The following is a 15,066-nucleotide window of genomic DNA, read 5'->3' on the forward strand; positions in this document are numbered from 1 at the left end:
AGAACAAGACACCATTTACATAAAATACCAACCCCTGGGGTGATCAACAAACATGGAGGTTATTTGATTTGTCACAATGATGGGGAAAATACATTTGACTCAGAGCCTATTCAAACACTGCAGCCGTCCCAGAGAGACGGCCAGGGAGGGATTTTGCCTGCCATTGCTTCACATCAAAGAACCCAAAGGCTGGATGATGACTTGGCACAGCGGCAAACCTCCGCACCCCAAAGATATTAAGAAGCCCACCATCCCTTAACAAACAACTACAAGCAACCCATGATCCCAGTGTGGACATTCGAGAGCTAATTCAGTTTCAATTTTGATTCTCTTGTGAGCAACACTGCCAAAGGGATGCACTTAAGAGTACCTCCTCAGCATGGATCAATCATTCAAAGGAGGCTCTTCATCAGGAAGAATGGCACAGCTACCTCAGGTGACAGAATTTGGGAGTCATAAAAGAGCATCACATCACTATGTGTTTGTTTTACTGCCAGGGAAGTAAAGAAATGCTTATAAGATTTAATGCCTTGTGTATTAATCCAAATAGTTGAACACCAGTACGATTTATGTTGACTTAGCCACTTGCCATTCTGTCTCGAGGTCTGCCTCTGAAATCATTCCTCGGATTACTACCACCTTACATTGTTACCCATTCTTCTTTCAAATGAATGTGGTCACTAAAAACAATATTCCAGATGAGGTCTGACATAAACAGAAGAGAATTGTTACGTTCCATAATATGGACACTGTGGCTCTAATGATGAATATTAGAATTAGAGCAGCTTTGTGTCTCCTTGTAGAGAAAAAAACAGGGTATAAATAAACATCATGATAAAAAAATTGGTAATCACATCACACTTATTATTATGATTTGAAACACAACAAGATGAGTCCACAGCAGACAAGATCACTCTGCTGGCTGTTGTATTGCATCACACATTGGACACTTCCCACATGTCTAGGACTGTGTGGTGTATCGGTGAATAATGCGTGCAGATCCCAGTAAGATGGCCTTCTGCAGCTGCCAGATGACAATTTTGTCAGCGCCTATTGTGTTTAAGTGCAGGTCAAGGTCTTTAGGCACTGCACCCAATGTGCCGATTACCACTGGGAACACCTTTACTGGCTTGTGCCAGACTCTTTGCAATTTGATCTTTAAATCCTCATATCATGTCAGCTTTTCCAGTTGTTTCTCTTCAATCGTGCTGTCACCTGGGATTGCAACATTGACAATCCATACTTGGTTTTTTAACACGATCGTGAGGTCAGGATTATTGTGCTCTAAAACGCTGTCTGTCTGAATTCAGAAGTCCCAGAGGAATTTGACGTGTTCATTTTCTGTAACTTTTTTCAGCTTGTGATCCCACCAGTTCTTTGTCGCAGACTGATGGTATTTGTGGCACAAGTTTGAATGAATCATCTGAGCAACAGTGTTATGCCTCTGCTTGTAGTCTGTCTGCACGATCTTCTTGCAGCAGCTGAGGATGTGATCTATTGTTTCATCTCCTTCCTTGCAGAGTCTACATTTGGAATCTGTTGTCGACTTTTCAATTCTGGCTTTGATGGCATTTGTTCTAATGGCTTGTTCTTGGGCTGCCAGAATTATTATAATTATTATATCTCTCTCCTGAAGACTTACAATTAAAAATATGACCACATAATTTAAAATATATAAATATGCAAACATTAAAACAGAGTTAAACATAACAGTATTAAAATTCACAGTTAAGAAGAGATAAAACTCTTATTTTCCCTTTTATTGAGATGAAATTAAGAAGAGGTGGTGGGTAATAATTCAAAATTGGGGGTGGATGTCACTCTGTTTTAGTTTGTATGGTTACTTTTTACTTTTTTGGTGTTATGTTATAATATTTTGTGTAATTACTAATAAAAATATATTTAATAAATTCACAGTTAAAATCCATTAAACCATATTCAAAGTTAAAAATCATAGCACCCCCTGACTTGCTCTTAAAAGCCTTCTTCTTTAAAAGCCTGTCTGGACTTCCGGTGGCGGCAAGATGGCGGGTGCTGCAAGCTGCCGACGCTCGTCAGAGCTTGCCTCCAGTTTGTCTACCTCAGGGTGAGTGTATCTCCCCCCGCCCCGTGGATAAACAGGGTTGCAAGACCCTCGGTTCGTGAGCTCCCTCCGGAGACCCCCCAAGACAAACCGAGGGGTGAGGTTAAAACGCGGGCCCCGGATGGTCCGGGATAACCCGCCAGCCGCCACAAATACAGAAGCAAAGGAAACTAAGGAAAGTAGAAAGAAAAAGGTGAATAGAACAGTATATATAAACAAATACAACGAGAAGCAAGACAGAAATCAAGGGGGTGAAGAATGGTCGAAGTTGCCGAAGTTGCTGAATGTAGAAGTAGAGAAGAATCTTAAAGAGACAGAGTGAATATATTGACAACGAAGGAAGATTCAAGCTCCATAAGAAATGGAAACTTGAAATATATAGGAAACTCATAGGACCAGTAAACAAAGAGTGAAGAGCTTCAGAGAAGCTTCGGAGGAGAAATAAGACATAAGAGACTCGTAGAGGGGAAAGAAGAGAAGAGAGGAGAAGAAGAGAGAAGAAGAGAGGGTGGAGAGTGAAGGAGCAAGGTTAAGAAAAGAAACAGCGGGAAGGGTCCGAGGTATCCGAAAAATCCTGAGCCCTGAGAAGATCAGAGGAGACCCAGAGCACTGAAAAGAATTTTCGCCCAGGGAAACAGGGATTCTCGAGGCAAAGAAGCGAGGAGAACAAGCCAATAACAGCCAACAACAGTGCTGGGACCCAAACGCCGCAAACACAGCAACCAGCAAATCCCCCTCCCCCTCACAAACGCTCAAGCTCCCCTCTTTCCCTCCGAATTCCTAAAAGTTGATGAAGACACGGAAGGGGGAATTTGAACTTAAAGGAAAGTAAAAAGAAACCCTAAAGCAAATCTCACCTGGCTACCGAGAAGATCTGACTCACCGAGGTTCTGCGGCGCCAGTTCTTTCCAGGCTTCCCCCCCTCCCCAAGGCACTCCTTGTGAGAAGGAGACCAGAGGACAAGGGAGGAGAGAAGAAAGTGAAAGAGAAAGCGGTGGGAACAGCGGAGAGCCTCAAGGGAGCCTCAAGAGAAGCACACACAACAAGGAGACCTCACGGGAGTAGAGAAACCTCGCGAGAAGAACCTAAGGAGTAAAGGAAAATAAACAAATAATACACAAATAAAAAATAATAATAAAATAAAATATAATAATATAATAAAATAAAATAAAATAAAATAATAATAATAAATAAAGAAGAAAAATAAAATAAAATAAAAATTAACTAAAGAAGAATTAATTAAAGAAAAAGAAGAAAATAAAATAAAAATTAAATTTAACTAAAAAAAATATAGAAAATAATATATATATATATATAGGTATATGTAGGTATATTATTGATAAATTTATATATAATTAAATAAAAAATATAAGAAATAAATAATAAAGGAATACAATAAAGGAAAAAAAATTATTTAAACAAGAACAATAATAATAATAATAATAAATTAAAATAAAATAATAATAATAAATAATAATAAAAGTAGTAATCATAAAATAAAATAAAGTAAACAAAGTAATTTAACAACCAAAAATACAGCAACGAGAGAAAAAATAGAAAAATAAAATAAACAAGAACCAATAAAAAAAATCAATTAACAAAGCTTAATTAGAAAAAAAAAATACAGAAGGCAAACCAGGGAAAGGGAAAGGCCAAAAGACATACAAGAAATAGAGGAAATAGGAGAAGGTATAATAGAAAGACAAAGGAAAACAACACCCGTATCACCAGTGATGTCAGTCCAAAAAAGAATGGAGAAAATGGACAAAGAAAAAGACAAAGAAAAAAAAGGGGGAGGGAAAAAAGACACACCCACAGAAGAACCAAACTTAAATGATATCCTGAAAGAGATAACAAGGCTTCACACAGTAGTGCAGGGCATGCAGGATAAACAGGACAAACAAAATACCGCCCTGAAAGAAGAGTTGAAGGGAGAGATAAAAACAATAAAAAATGATATTAAGGAAGAATTACATCTGGCTCTAAATAGGGAATTAACAACAGTAAGAGAAGATATAACTAGACTAAAACAAGAAAATAAGACACTCAAAAATGAAAATGAGACTTTTAAAGATCAACAACTGAATCTGGAAAAGAAGATGAGGGTAATGGAAGGAACAATTTCAAACCTAAAACAACAACAGGAGTTACAGGAACTAAGAGAAAAGGAATCTCAATTACGATTCCGCAACATAAAGGAAGAAGAGAATGAAAACACCAGGGAAATAATTGAAGAACTGGTGGCTAACGTTGGGAGAAAAATCCAAGAACCTATGGAAAAAAGCATCGACCGAGTCATCAGAATTAACTCTAACTACGCTAAGAGCCACAACGTTCCCCGAGATATTTTGGTTCAATTTACGAGAAAAAGCGTAAGGGATGGAATTTTAAGAGAAAATGCAAAGTCACCAATAACCTACAAAGGCAACAAGATCGTAATCCTGAAAGAAATTCCTATAACAATTCTGGAGAAGAGAAGAAAGTATCACTTCCTAACCGAAGAACTTAAAAAAAGAAACATCCGATTCAGATGGGAGAAAAAAGAAGGTGTGATGATCACCTGGAGGGACAAAAGACACTGGGTAACCTCAGAGTCGGGGGCAAAAGTCTTTTGGGAGAACTTGCAAAGAGACGAAGGTAAAACCCTACAGACACCATTCAACAAAAAAGAGACTGCCCCTCCCGGATCGGAGGAAAAAACGGCAGGAGAAGAAGACAGTATGGAAGAGTCCCCGACTGAGACGGAACTGATTAAGAAAAAGAGGAAGAGGGCAAGAAAAAAATCACCCAGGGTCCCACAGCAACAAGAAGGCATAGGAGTTACCACACAGAGGGATGAAAATAAGGTATTTAAAAACAAATTTAAATGGATCCAAAAATTAAGATAATATCCCAGAATGTCAATGGACTTAACACGCCCCAAAAAAGAAAGAAAATCTGGCACTCATTAAGTAAGGAGAAGTGCGAGATAATATGTATTCAAGAAACACATATTTTAGAGAAGCATGCCTCCTACTTGGAACAAAAGAGACTGGGGACACTTTTTTGTGCATGCTGTGAGGAAAAAAAGAGAGGGGTTGCTACCTATGTTAAAGAGAACCTAATGCCAAAATTAGCCTTTAAAGATGGGCAAGGGAGAATCCTGGGAGTGACGATAGAATCAAATGGAAAAAAGACACTCTTATGTAACATTTATGCACCTAACGGTGGGAAAGTGGAATTTATAAAAAAATTGAAGAACTGTATCCTAGGCCAGGAATACGATGAATTGCTGATTATGGGAGATTTCAATGGGGTGATTGACGTACAAAGGGATAAATCAACTAAAAGAGGGAACGGTACATCATCGGGTACAACAGGGGCCCTTCCCAAAATGTGTACTAACTTGTTAGAAGAGCTAGACATGGTAGATATATGGAGAATGCAACACAAGAGAGAGATAGACTACACCTTCTTCTCCAATCGTCACCAATCATGGTCACGTATTGACATGATCTGGTGCTCAAAATCTATAGTAAACAAAGTAGAGAAATCCAAAATATTGCCAATTCTAACATCGGACCACGCCCCAACCCTAATTATAATAAGGGAGAATGACAGCGAAAGATCAACATATAACTGGAAGTTAAATGAACACCTACTTAAAAGAGAACACGACTTAAATAGATACAAGGGATTGATAAAAGAATTCTTCTTTTTCAACACAGAAAAAGATACGGCTATAGAGACTATATGGGATGCCTCAAAAGCATATATGAGGGGACACTTTATCGAACATGCAACTAGGGAAAAAAGAACTAAGAAAGAAGAATACGAGAAGCTAAGGAAAGAACTAGAGGATCAAGAAAAACAAGCCAAACAGAACCCAACGAATCAAAAACTACATTATCAATTAGACTTAATAAGGAAAAAATTAAATACATTAGATCTAGAGGAGATGGAAAAAAAACTAAAATATGTAAAACAAGAATATTTTGAAAATGCTAACGGAGTAAGTCGATGGCTGGCCAGGAAGCTTGCTATAAAAAAACAATCTCGTAGGATAACACAAATAGTGGGGGGGGGGGGGGGAGACCTTCCACAAAACATCAGACATTCTTGACGAATTCGTAAAATATTATAAGAAATTATATGCAGAAGACAAGATTGCAAAGGAAGAGGTGATGAAATTTTTAGGTAGACAAAACATAATAAAAATAACAGAATCACAGAGAGAAAACCTAAACAGAAAAATCTCAAAAGAAGAATTAGAAAAAATAATCAAGAATTCTCCCCCCCGAAAAGCACCTGGCCCAGACGGTTTAACATCATTATACTACAAAACTTTCTTAGAACCGTTAGCGAATCCATTACTAAAGGTGATGAATAAGACCCTAGAAGAAGGGATCATTCCGGACACCTGGAAAACAGCTAATATAACGCTGATACCCAAAGAAAACTCCGACAATACTAAAACCAAAAACTATAGGCCAATCTCCCTTATTAACAATGATTATAAAATATTTACTGGTATTCTCGCGAATAGGTTAAAAACCATACTCACGGAAAGGATAGAGGAAGAACAGAAAGGCTTTTTGCCCAGGCGGCAGATTAAGGAGAACATCCGCATAATAGTAGATGCGATAGAATATTATGACAAAAAAATAAATAAAGAAGTCGCATTTTTATTTTTGGACGCCGAAAAGGCGTTCGACAACGTCAACTGGTTCCTGATTAAAGAAACGCTAAAGGAGATGGATATGGGTTATCACTTTAATACAGCTATTGAGGCCCTTTACTCACAACAGTTTGCAAATATAATAATTAATGACCAATCGTCATCTAGATTTACCATCGAAAAAGGAACCAGACAGGGCTGCCCTCTATCCCCCCTCATCTTTATACTAACCCTAGAATTATTAATGAACAATATAAGAAAAAACGAAGAACTAAAAGGCCTAACGATAGGGAAATACAGCTTCAAGATCCGGGCCTTTGCAGACGATATTGTCTGTTTGATTGAAGATCCCCTCAATACAATAGATAAATGGCTAGCAGAAATAGAGACATATGGCTCAGTAGCAGGATTAAGAATAAATAAAGAAAAGACGCAAATGTTGACAAAAAATATCTCCAAACAGAAAGAAGACGACCTACAAAAAAAAACCGAAATTAGAATAGTTAAGAAAGTGAAATATCTAGGGGTCACCCTAACCGCCAAAAACATACAACTTTACAAAAATAATTACGAAGAAAAATGGCTACACATAAAAGAAAAACTAAAGCGATGGGAACCACTGAAGCTCTCACTTCTGGGGAGAATAGCAGCCATACAAATGAGTGTCCTCCCAGACATGCTATACCTTTTCCAGACCCTCCCAATCATAAAAACGAAGAAAACGTTCGAAAGCTGGCATAGAGATATACAGAAATTTGTATGGAAGGGGGGAAAACATAGAGTGAGTTTTGTTAACCTATGTGACAGTAAAGATAGAGGCGGATTTGCACTACCAAATCTGAGGCTTTACCATGATGCATCAGCCTTATGCTGGGTCAAGGAATGGATTAGCCTTAAAGAGAAAAAGATACTAGCATTGGAGGGTCACGACATAATGCAAGGCTGGCACAATTACTTATGGAGAGGGAAAGCAAAAAAAGAAAGAAACTTTGAAAATCATTTCATTAGATCCCCACTTATAAAAACATGGGAAAACTACAAAAACAAATTCCATCTCAAAGTGCCGCTATGGTTTTCCCCTAACGAGGCCAGCCAAATTAGAGGAGCTAGTAGAGAAAAGTGGCTGACATATAAAGAAATAATAAAAGGTACACCAGGCAATCCAACCCTAAAATCCCAGGAGGAGTTAAAGAGTTATGATCCTACACTCTCGTGGTTTCAATACCACCAAATAAGAGAAAGTTACAACCTAGACCTTAAAACAGGCTTTGAAACAGGGAACCCCTTCTGGGAAAAAATCATAAACTCCGAGGGGAAACATATAAGGAAAATATATCAGGTGCTATTGAGGTGGGAGACAGAGAAAGAACAAGTTAAAAGCAACATGGTAAAATGGGCAAAAGATATCGGCCGCCCTATCAGCTTCAAGGAATGGGAGGGGATCTGGAAAAAAAAATTAAAGTATACATATTCCAACGATTACAGGGAGAACTGGTACAAATTATTTTTTAGATGGTACCTGACCCCAAAACAACTGGCCAGATTCAGTAAAGGGAAACTGGAACAAAAATGTTGGAAATGTAAAAAAAATACTGGATCCTTCATACACATGTGGTGGGGGTGTAAAAAGGTGAGAGCATACTGGAGAACAATACATAGAGAGATAGAGAAAATTCTGAAAAAGAAATTCCCCCTAAAGCCCGAATACTATCTTTTGGGCATAACGGACTGTGAGTTTGACATAAATAGTAACGAAAGTAAGACGTTTTTCCACTTCTCGACAGCGGCCAGAATCCAATTGGCACGACTCTGGAAATCCGGAGAGGTCCCAACAACAGAACAATGGACCTTAAAAGTTTACGATGTGATGAATATGGACCTCCTTACTCAAAGACTAAGAATCAACAGTGACAAAAAGAAGAATACAGATTGGAGCGACTTTCTGGAATATCTTGAAAAGAGGAAATAAAAATCCATGAAGATGTAGTGAGACCGAGACCAATAGAGTAAGAAGGCTGTTGTATTACTAGTCAGTAGTACTGTATAAAAGAAACAATTTTCTGTCTATTCAACCTGGAAGTCACGATGTTTTTATTCCCCTCCCTACATGTATCCTTCCTTCCCTTTTCCCATATCCATCCCCACTTTACCCCAATTGTACACCATACCCAGTTTCCTGACCCCCAACCCATACCCAGTTACCAATCCCACCCCAACACTACCCTTCCTCACCTCACCGATTGCTGTTTTAATGTATGTATCTGAAAAAATTTGCAATAAAGATAATTAAAAAAAAAAAAGCCTGTCTGGATAATGTTTAGCTTGTGGTCTGTTAAGTGTCTACATCAGGCCTTCACAACCTGTGGCCCTCCACATGTTTGGGCCTCCAACTCCCAGAAATCCTAGCCAGTTTGTCCAATTGCCAGGAATTCTGGGAGCTGAAGACAAAACACCTGGAGCGCCACAGGTTGTGCAGACCTGGTCTAGATCCTTTGTATACTCACTGCTTTCAATCTACATGTCACCCATTCTACATATATGCATTACATTTCTCCTACATAGAGCTAGTGTCTCACATTTATCCACTTGCAGATATGGGCACATTCACCTCTGTACATACAAGATGGTATATTCACAAGTTTGTTCAAAGCATCTCCTAGCGCTATATGTAAGTGTAATGTCCTGCCAAAGTTTGGGGAAGATCTAGCTGGTGACATCCGAATTTACCTTCAGGAAGCAGGGCATGCAGACAACATATTTCTCCTTTTACACCCCACAGATCCCAGACTGCATAGCTTAATAAGCAAAGAGTTGCTTAATAAGCAAAGAGTTAAAATCATTTACCTTGTTATCAGTGCGGAGAGGAGCAAACCACAGACCACCTGCTGCAATGCAACCTGAGAGCCCAGCCACATGCCCAATGGAGGACCTTCTTGCAGCAACACCAGAAGCACTCCAAGTGGCCAGATACTGGTCAAAGGACATTTAATCAACTACCAAACTCACACTTTTTGTATTTTCTCTGTTTGTTTGCTTTGTTCTGTTAGAAATGTAATATAATTGACTGGCTGCCCTGACACGAGAAATAAAATACCTGCACAACATGCGGTCCTCCAGGTGTTTGTGCCTCCAACCCCCAGAAGTTGGACAGCTTGTCCAGTGGTCAAGAATTCTGGGAGCTGAAGTCCAAAATACCTGAGGAGCCACAGGTTTTGCAGACTTTCAACTCTGCGAAGTGATATAAATATGGATATGAATTGCAAAGACATTTCTTGTGAAACAAATGGAAAAACACGATCAGCTTTCCCTAGAGTCCAAGTTTCAACAGTCCTAGATATCATGGCCAATGCTTTTCCCCTCAATGGACTGTCACCTTGTGGTGGTGAGGGGCTTGCGTGTTCCAATGAACCTGAGGGCATAACCACTGGAGTAATGCACTCCCGAGGGAGGGGGCACAGGGGAGGTTCCAGACCAAGCACAATCCTGAGACCTCAACTGCGTATCAGGCAAAAGATAACATGGGACATATTATAATGGCTGGGAAGGCAGAAGAAGGATGCAACAGATTGAGAAGCCACCATCATCGTGTTAAGCACACCACTGGTTGGGACCCTCACTCTGTGAAGACTGTGTGTTGATCGGCTGTGCACCAACCTTCACACATTTAAAAAACTCATGCACAGGTGTTTTCCAAGAACTTGGAAGGCTATCATACTCAGAAAATGAAGGATCACCCAAGTAAATAACGCCAAAGCTTTGAAAATCTGGGATTTATTCCAACAAAACATCTGGAAGCTACCAGGTTGGGAAGTATGCACCAGATGATATTCAGGCAATTTCTAATTATACAGCTAGTTCCTCAAAGAGAGTAGTAAGAAGACGAAGATGGGATGATCTGTCAACTCAAAAAATGGCACGCACAGAGAAAAATCTGATCTGACATGTGGCTTTCTAATCAAATAACACTTCAAATGTTGTTCCAACCATTCATTTTTTTCTACAGCAAACATTCTTTAAGGTTGAAACAGTGCACCCCAAAGAATGAACATAATGGACCAAATATAGCAGAAAATTTATTTCCCTTGTGATCAGTACCATGACTCTTGTGATCCATGACTAATGTGCATCTTTGAACAAATGCCTTTATTATACTTCTTTCAGCCTCAAAATAATATTACAAGCTAAGATACATCCAAAAATTGGAGGTTCCAGGAGGTTGGTTTTTTTGTCATTCTTTTAAATTAAAATCAAGAGATTGTTTAAATCAGCAACTGTAAAGCCATAGCCCATCAGTTTACTCATATATTACATTTTGTACAAATTGTTGTGCTCCAAGCGATTTACAGAAAATAAAGTGATGGCAATCTAGCACACTGCTACATTTTGTAATTGCAATCCTTGATATTAAAATAATATATTACAAGATGCAACCCTCCTAATCTTGTTGGGCCCCAACTCCCAGGATCCCTCATCACTGCTTATCCTTGATGAGACTGCTTGGACTGTTTGACAACATCTGGAAAGCCCCACATCATTACTATGTAATACGGATACTAAATGCATAACAAATATTTTAATAAACATAAATGGCACCAATAAATCAAGTAGAAATATCTAACACAAGTGACATTAACATTATGCCCACTTTCATCAATCAATTCAGCGATCTAGATTAAGAAGACGCCAATCTCTATGCAGATGCCTTCAACTAACGCTGAATGTACAAGTTCTCCGTCCCTGCACAAAAGCCTCATCACCTAGAGCAGTGGTTCCCAACCTTTGGTTTACCAGGTAGTCCACTTTTCAAACCTGACCTATAAATAAGATCATCTCAGAGTGCCTTCTAACATTCTTACACTAGAAGAAAGTATATGAAGGGCTCCTGATAAGTCTTTGGTTTTGTGTTCTTGTTTTATTTCTATTGAAACAAATGTTACATCACATGAAAGCCTTATGTGTCTAATATATGTTTTCAAAATTTTGTTTGTAGCTTATGGCAACAGTGATCTAGGCACGTGGGAAAACAAAATGGCGGAGCCTAAGGTGATATTCAAAGCAAATGAAAGCAGAGAAGTGATAAAATTCTTGTTTCCGCAAGGAAAGTCCATGAAGGATATTCATGGTGATATGTTACAGACATTGGGGGATCAATGCCCTTCATATTCTACAGTTAATAGCTGGGTTGCCAAATTTAAAATGGGCCACTTCAGCATGAATGATGAGAAATGTCCTGGACAACTGAGAGTGGTGGTTGTTCCGGAGATCATCAACGCTGTGCACAACCTCATACTGGAGAATCAGTGAATTTCAGCTAAAGGAATAGCAGACATCATGGGGATTTCTTGTGAACGTGTTTGTGTCATTATCCATGAACATTTGAACAGGAAGAAGCTGTCTGCAAAGTGGGTCCCCAAATGTTTGACAACAGATCAGAAAAGCATGAGACTGAAAACTTCCTGGCCCATTTTTCAGTGTTTCTGAACTTATTAAGAACTTCCTGGATCAACTGGTCACTATGGATGAGACCTAGATTTATTTGTATGACCCTGAAACCAAGTAGCAGTCAAAAGAGTGGAGGCACAGTGGTTCTCCTCATCCAAAGAAGTTCAGGGTGCAAAAATCAGCCACTAAAGTGATGGCGTCTATGTTCTGGGATAAGGAGGGTATGCTGCTAGTCGAAGACCTTCAAAATGGTTCCACCATCAATGCAAGGCATTACACTGAACTTTTGGACCAATTGAAGGCAGTTCTGAAGGCCAAAAGGCATGGCAAGCTATCCAAAGGAATCTTGTTCCTCTAAGACAATGCCTCCACTCACACTGCACAAGCGACCATGGCAAAACTGGTGGAGCTAGGCTTCCAGCTGGTTGACCACCCACCTTATTCACTGGATCTAGCTCCCTCCGACTATCATCTGCTTCCAAACCTGAAGAAACACCTCAAAGGTACCAAGTTTCACACCATTTCTGATGCCATGGCTGCTACATATGTCTGGCTTGAGGCACAACCGAAATCCTTCTTTTTGGCAAGGCTTACAGAACTTAGAATACCAATGTAAGAAGTGTGTTGATATCAGTGGAGAGTATGTGGAATAAATGTAAAGTTTCATCTTCCTATCTCATTTCTTTCTGGGTAATGCCAGAGACTTATCAGCAGCCCCTCGTATAGAGGCAGCTAGCTAGTTGTGGTGAACACAAGATCTTTCATCTAAACAGTCTCACTTTGAAACAAGAGAAAGGCACATTGCATTGAATGAACCATTTATTTAAAAGCATCAGCATATATGTTTTCCACAATGAATCTCGGTATTGCTTTCCATATAGTAGCCACTTTAGAGAAATTAGGGAAGAGAATGTAGTGTTTGCCTCTAGTTCTCTCAACACTGCTATCTCACCTTTATTGTCTGTGCTTCAGCCTGCAGTTGTAGCTGTGCATTGTGCTGCAAGACTGTTTTCTGCTTCCACAGTGTCACCTGTCACATTATCTACAAGCAACCTTAGCTGCAAAGTAGCTTAGTTTTTCCAAAGCTGTTATTATATCCTACTTTGTTTCTTTCTCTTACTCATCCTTATAACAATCCTAGGAGATAAGCTTTTGTTACTCACATTTCACAGATTAAGAAATAAAACTGAGAATAAGCCACTTGCCCAAACCACTCCTAGTGGCTTCAGGTGCTTTTGGGAAATGAAGCCAAATCCCCAGCTTGATGCTCATTATAGTGTGTGCATATTGGATATGGAAACATGTTAGAGTCTAAACATGCTGCAATCTTGGGGTGTAATTGTTTGCTAATTTTCTTTTCAAATGAAGCAACACATTACTGCAGCTTTTGAAAACTATTTGCATTTCAGGTGCAGATTTATGAATGCATTTTTCATTGTTTGCCTTTAAGATGTTTCCAAGTTATGACACACTGAAGGTAAAACTATTGTACAATTTTCTGAGGTTGAGTGCATGTGACTTGGCCATGTGGGGCTGGATCTACACTGCTCTACATCTCTGAATCTGATCCCAGATTACCTGCTTTGAATTGGATTATATGAGTCTACATTGCCTGATAATCTGGAATAAAACCAGAGGGTTAGCAGTTGGAAGCCATGAGCCAGGGTGAGCTCCAGACTGTCAGCCCTAACTTCTGTCAACCTAGCAGTTTGCAAGTATGCAATGCGAGTAGACCAATTGGTACCACCTCCAAGGGAAGGTAAAAGGGCACCCCATGCAGATGTGTCAGCAAAAAGATCAGAGATGTCTATGGACAGCAGGCTCTTTGGCATGGAAAATAGAACAATAGCATCTCCCCATAGCCAGTTAAGCATTGCCTCCAGACACTGGAGATGAAAATGGAAAGGCCTTTACCTTATCTGTATTATATGTATTGTATGTCACTGTCGGTTGCGAAAATATTATTTTTCCACAAAAATAATGTTTTCTGCACACTCAAAAATTTTGTTTTCTAACAAAATAACCAGATGGGTATTTTGCAAAGTTTCTCACCAGTTCAGGAATTTTCTCATCACTTTAATAACATTTGAGAAATATAATTATAGTCGTTTTTAAATATATATATATTTATAGTAAACTAGAATGAAAGCAATAAGAACTCTCAAGCAACAATCAAAAACTTTGAAGAAATTATACTTTAAAAAATAATATAATAAAATGGCAAAATAATAAAATGGCAGAAGTGTGTTACATGAATTTCATTTAGTCTTTGGCCCCTTCTATACTATCCTTATATCCCAGGATCTGTTCCTAGGTTTTCTGCTCTGAACCGAATTACATGAGTCTCCATTGCCATATAATTTGGGACAAACAGATAATCCTGGGATATAAGGACAGTGTAGAAGGGGCCTTAATCTTTATTTGCTTTTAATCGCTGTATTTCAATATCAAGTCAATACAGAGTTTATAGTATTGTATGGTATATAGTTTTAGTTAGGCCTGTTTTAATAGTAACTTTCAAGCAACCACAAACTACATTTACCTGACATCTACCAATCCCCATGAGTGCCATTAACTGGGAGTACACTGTATTGTACCATATAGAATGATCATACTCTAGATTCCTGATATTCAATTGGTATGAACATCATTGTTTTCATAGTGAAAAATACCCCACCCATGCAGACATTTAGGTAATGCCAAGTATTTAGAAGTGACATAAATGCAGAGAGTAGAACTATCAGAATAGTTTGGCGAATACCCGGGATGTTTAGCAACCAAAGAATATTAACTGACTGCTGAGAGGAATAACCAGAAAATAGTGTGAGAAAGGAGAACAGCATGAAATATGTTTGAGAAGGAGCAGGCTGACTGGATGAAACAG

General features: G+C 38.9%; 1 protein-coding gene across 2 annotated transcripts in view; it reads right to left on the reverse strand.

The window, feature by feature from the left end:
- Positions 1-15,066, reverse strand: part of DPYD (dihydropyrimidine dehydrogenase) — a 594,355-nt gene that overhangs the window by 566,111 nt on the left and 13,178 nt on the right. The gene's annotated exons all lie outside the window — the stretch shown is intronic.

The sequence above is a fragment of the Anolis sagrei genome, chromosome 4 (assembly GCF_037176765.1).
Source record: "Anolis sagrei isolate rAnoSag1 chromosome 4, rAnoSag1.mat, whole genome shotgun sequence".
Classification (NCBI taxonomy): Eukaryota; Metazoa; Chordata; class Lepidosauria; order Squamata; family Dactyloidae; genus Anolis; species Anolis sagrei.